At 39.2% G+C, this 5,562-nt stretch overlaps 1 pseudogene; it reads right to left on the bottom strand.

The window, feature by feature from the left end:
* Window positions 1–3,339: 3,339 nt before the first annotated feature.
* LOC131405589 (centromere protein K-like) lies at window positions 3,340–5,359 on the bottom strand (annotated as a pseudogene).
* Between the last annotated feature and the right edge of the window lie 203 nt (window positions 5,360–5,562).

The raw sequence follows: 5,562 nt of genomic DNA, 5'->3' as shown, positions 1-5,562 counted from the left end.
CCCTATGTGTAAACTTTTTTGTTTGTTTGTTCTGACCAGTTTGAGAGAAGGTTGCCACATATGTATTTCCTAAGGACAGGGATACATATTTACATAACCACAATACAGTTATTAATTCAGGAAATTTAACACTTATGCAATTCTTTCATTTAATCTATAGTACATATCCCAATTTCTTCAGTTGTCCCAATAATGTTCTTTATAGCATTTTTTTTTTCTGTAGGAGATGTAGTTCCGGTCTATAGATTCTATCAAGCTACCATGCCTTTTTAAAGTCATCTTTAATCTGGAATGGTTCCCTAGCCTTCTTTGCCTTTCGTGTGGTTATTATTTTTGAAGCATAAGGCTGTTATTTTATAGAATGCCCTCCACATGAGTCTGTCTGAAATATCCTGAAGACTGTATTAAAGTGATGCCTTTTTGGTTGGCACAACACAATTTTTTACTCTTCTGGTCAAAAATGATGTTTTTTAACTACATCATTCCTTCAGTATTTTGTAGTTGGCGTTCTATCATAAGAAAGGACTTTGTTCCCCCTGCCCCGACTCCATTTCACCCCCCCCATTCCTTATAATGGGAAAGGTATTTAGAAACCAGAGTCTCAGTGCTACTAGTATTATTGCTTTTAGTTCCTTTCAGATATAGGTATATAGATATAGCTATGTATATAACTATAACTATACATGTATATGTACATATAACTATATGTAGTCGTATATAACTATATATAGGTGTATAAAACTGTGTGTGTGTTGTTGTTTTTTTTTTCTGTATTTATAATGATACTTTCAATCCCAGTTCAGTTCCACAGGGTTTTTCCTTGCCTTCCTCCATTCCCTGTTTGCATCACCTCCTTCCACATTGAGAACCCTCTCTCCCAGTATCTCCCTGCTCTGTCCTGTCTTCTTCTCACCTCCACTCTTTCCCCCTCCCCTCCTCTGTTTCCCTGCCCTCCCAGTGGTTGCCAAACCAGAGAAGCACAATGCAGGCATCGTAGGTTTAATGTAGAACTTTAAAAAAATCACAGTAAATGCAAGCAGGCTTCTGGAAAATGAAAGGGGCTTGGACTAGGAGGATGATGAATACTGGTTAGGCACCCAGGGCCTCAAGTGACCTTGGCTCAAGGGAAGCCGCAGGGACCCTGTCAGGTGGGTGTCACCTCATGAGGGTGAGAGCCTGTCTGCCTGAGCCCTGAGTGGAAGAAGCAGCCCAGGTCCCTGGGCTCAGGCCCAGCCAACCCTCCACAGGGCTGCCACAGTTTTCTATGAGAGGCATATGTGCACTTTCTTCCAAGTTGGGTCCGACATTTCTTTTCCTGTGGTATAGTGGACATAAAGTTATGGTCCATGTGGTGAATTTTCTGTCAGCATCAATCTCTAGAACAGTAGGAAAATACATATTTTTCAAGTAAAATTGAATGCAAGAGGTGACAAGTTTGCCTAAAGAAGAGGATCAAAAACCTTTTTGGGGCCAGCCCCGTGGTATAGTGGTTAAGTTTGGCGTCCTCTGCTTTGTTGGCCTGGGGTTCAGTTCCCTAGGCGCAGACCTACACCACTCGTTGGCAGCCATGCCTTGGCAGCAACCCACCAATAAAATAGAGGAAGATTGGCACAGGTATTAGCACAGGGCGAATCTTCCTCAAGCAAAAAGAGGAAGATCGGCAACAGAAATTAGCTCAGGGTGAATCTCCCTCAGCGAAAAACAAAACAAACAAAAAAAAACCAACCTTTTTGTTCAACATTGTAATTTCACTGTGGTTGGGGCTCTGAGTAAATGTTGAATGGGTAATTTATTGGTTTTTAAACTTTCAGTGGCGAGAGGACAATTATATGGTTTTATTTAAGGAAGCAAAGGATATTTTATGCATAGAGATTTTTCTTTCATGTTTCCTATGTCGTTAGTTTAAGTTCTTAGAAGATATCTCCATAAATATGTGGATCTGTGCCCTGTTCCATCTGTACATTATTAGAACTGAGTTTTAACAAATTTTAAAAAGCTGTTTTATAATTGGAAGTACATGGCTACAAGCTAATTTTATTTTTATTTATTTATTTTATTTGTGATTGCATAGTCTGTGATTACCAAGAACTTCACAATTAGTTTTGCTTCCTGTTTTTTGTTTTCTTTTGTTTTGAGATGAGAGAATTTTATTTACAGAAAAGTCACAGAAGATTAATAAAATTTTATGAATACAATTTTGTTGGCAACAACAGAATCAAGAATAGTTTAATATATAATATCACTTGGTATATAATACATTAAAATATAGTTTTCCTGCTAGCTTTATCCATTAGTTGTTTTATATTTAACAAATATAAAAATAAGGCAGTGTATGGGCCGGCCCTGTGGCTTAGCGGTTAAGTGCACGCACTCCGCTGCTGGCGGCCCGGGTTCGGATCCCAGGCGCGCACCGACGCACTGCTTCTCCGGCCATGTTGAGGCCGCATCCCACATACAGCAACTAGAAGGATGTGCAGCTATGACATACAACTATCTACCGGGGCTTTGGGGGAAAAATAAATAAATAAAATTATTTTAAAAATAAAAAATAAAAAATAAGGCAGTGTACATGAAGCAAATTTCCTAAATATTCTTAAATTTTGCTGCTTTCTTCATCAGATACTACTTCAGTTTTAAAACCATCTGCAGGACCGGCCCCGTGGTGTAGCGGTTGGGTGTGCGTGCTCCGCTGCTGACGCCCCGGGTTCAGATCCTGGGCGTGCACTGATGCACTGCTTGTCAGGCTATGCTGTAGTGGCGTCCCACATAAAAGTGGAGGAAGATGGGTACAGATGTTATCCCAGGGCCAGTCTTCCTCAGCAAAAAGAGGAGGATTGGCATGGATGTTAGCTCAGGGCTGATCTTCCTCACCAAAAAAATAAATAAATAAAACCATCTGCAAATTAAATGGCCTTTCCATTATAATTCTTAAATATAAAGGAGTTAAGCACCAAATAGAACTCAAGATGCATAAAAGAAACAGTCATAAAATTTAAATGGAAAAGATTACTTTAGCAATATCGTAAATTAACAAAGAATTTTGCAAGGACTGTTGCATGAAGTAGGTACGTTAAATATTTTATAATATTAAGTCTAGAATATGTTTTACTTGCATTCTTGTCCATACATTTTAAAACACCAAAGCACTAAATGAATGACAGAGGACCATTCCAAAATGAATAGATTGCACCATATTTCAGATAAAAGGAAGATGGACTATGTGCTTTGAATTGCAAGTAATGTTCTTTATCTAAGTAGATAAAGTAGATATCCTCAGTGTTTCCATTATCCTTGAATGACAAGATTCTTTAAGTACTGTGTGAAAAAGAGACCATCCTTTTACTGATGGAAGGCTTCTAATCTTATTTGTGTTGGATCTTCTGGATATCTCAAGGCAATTCCATTAAGTAACAGCAGCTCAATATAAAGTGGCTAAAAGAAATCACTAATTTTGACATGTGGATCATGTGGGACACCAAATAACCCATTGATATCTATTAAATAACACTTCATAAAATGTTAGAGATTATCAGCTATGCAGTTGCTTCTTGAATGCTCTTTTTTTCACATTTCCATCAGGTAGAGGAAAATGGTCTTCTAGAAACTCACCCCAGGTTATCAGGAGTTTCTCCTTATATTCTTTATATTAAGCATTTTTGTTTTCAGCTTATTAAAAGTTATCAATTCAGAAAATGTCACTATGTGATGTTTCAATTCATTGTGTAGTATATGAAGAGATTCCAGTATCTGTTGTTGCTCATCAACCATTGTTGTTCTTGTCGGGGGAAGAGTGAGAATCTCCCTCTGCCCTTTTCCTTAAGGTTCTTATGGCTGGCCAAATAATCAACAAGACAGGTTAGCAGGAGAAAATAATACCAAGTTTAATAACATGTGTACATGGGAGAAACTCAGAAATGAGCAACTCGTCCCTCTGTCTAAGCTGCTTGCTTAAGTATTGCAGCTAAAGGCGAGGAGCATGTTGGGGGCGGGTAGTGGCCTGGGACTTCAGAGGGCATGAAGACAATTCTTTTCAGGGTCATCTATAGATAATGTGGTCAGGGAGAGACAGAGTTTTTGATAAAAGAGGCTTGGTGCCTTTCCTATTGTAACCTCTATTCTACATTATCTTTACAGCCATCATGATAGAAGATCTGTTCCAGGAAGGAGCCACCATGTCAAATTCTTTAGGCATTTAGTGGGGGAGGTCAAATGTCTCTCAGAGAAAACAATCAAGGTAAAGAGATATATTTCAGGGTGGCCAAATCTTGATCTCCCACATTCTGTTTGCAAGTCTTCCTTTAACTTTCCATTTGACTGAATAGTAGAAAGTGCCATTTCAAGATCATATCTCGTTTTTGGAACTCTTCTTTTCCTAATGTTACCAGAACATCTTCATCCAGTGGAATTATTTCAGGAGTTTCTCTCTAACATTAACTGAGTTCAGTGGTTCAGATATTTCACTTGCATAATTAATAATGATAACTGAGCATTCGAATCAGTGAGTGTCCCAGTTCCAACAAGCAATAATTTGTTCTGACATTCTTCTGTATTGTTTCATGCTTCTTCACATTCTTTAATAACTTTTTTAGCATCTGTAACATCTTCCACATCTGTAGTACTGTCTGGATCTGTAGCTTGCTGATTCACTGAATCGTGCTTGTGATTTTCATAGCCTTATGATAGTAAAAAACGACATGGAACTTTGGGCAAGTCACTTAAATCATCTGTGCATCAGTTTCTTTATCACTTTCAGAGAATGTGCTAGATATTAAAGAAGCTCAGGGGAGAAGATGTATTTGGAGGACTTGAAGGGAAGCCTACAAGTTAACAAGTTCCTTCAGTTCCCCACCCCTCCAGCTGTCTCTCCTAACTGTTTTGGAGCTGGAGAAGAGTTATACTCAAGGCATGACTGGACATTGGGTGTCAAGGTCTGTGCACCCAGTTCCAGTGTTTGAATTTTTCCGTACCACCAAGCAATTCTCAGACACCAGCTGGGTGTCCTACAATTCAATTCAGTTCTGATACTGTCTTACCAGAGATAGCATCAGATCCCACAAGTTAAGGGCTTATCCCACGAAACTGTCCCCTTCCTTCAGATGCCAATCTCAAGTCTGAGTTGTTATCTGTACTTCTGATTGACTGGCTTTACATTAGAGGTTCCTATGACCCTCTCCTTGAGTTCAATTAATTTGCTAGAGTGGCTCACAGTACTCAGGAAAACAGTTTACTCCCTAGATTACCAGTTTATTGAAAGGATATTAAAAGATAGGAATCAACTGCCAGAGGAAGAGATACCTAGTGCAAGGTCCTGAACAAAGGAACTTGTGTCCCCATGGAGTTTGGGCCCTGAGCCCGGCATGGTGGCATGTGGAAACATTCTGGTTCACCAACCGAGAACGTGGAAGTTCTCCAAATCCTGTCCTTTTGGGTTTTTATGAAGAATCCATTACATAGACATGATTGATTAAATCATTGGCCATTGGAGATTGATTCAATCTCCAGCCCTTCTCCTCTCCCCAGAGGTCAGGGGGATAGGACTGAAAGTTCCAACTTTCTAATCGC

The sequence above is a fragment of the Diceros bicornis genome, chromosome 5, assembly GCF_020826845.1.
Source record: "Diceros bicornis minor isolate mBicDic1 chromosome 5, mDicBic1.mat.cur, whole genome shotgun sequence".
Classification (NCBI taxonomy): Eukaryota; Metazoa; Chordata; class Mammalia; order Perissodactyla; family Rhinocerotidae; genus Diceros; species Diceros bicornis.
Note: the sequence above shows the minus strand (reverse complement) of the source record. Positions and strands in the feature narration are given on the sequence as shown.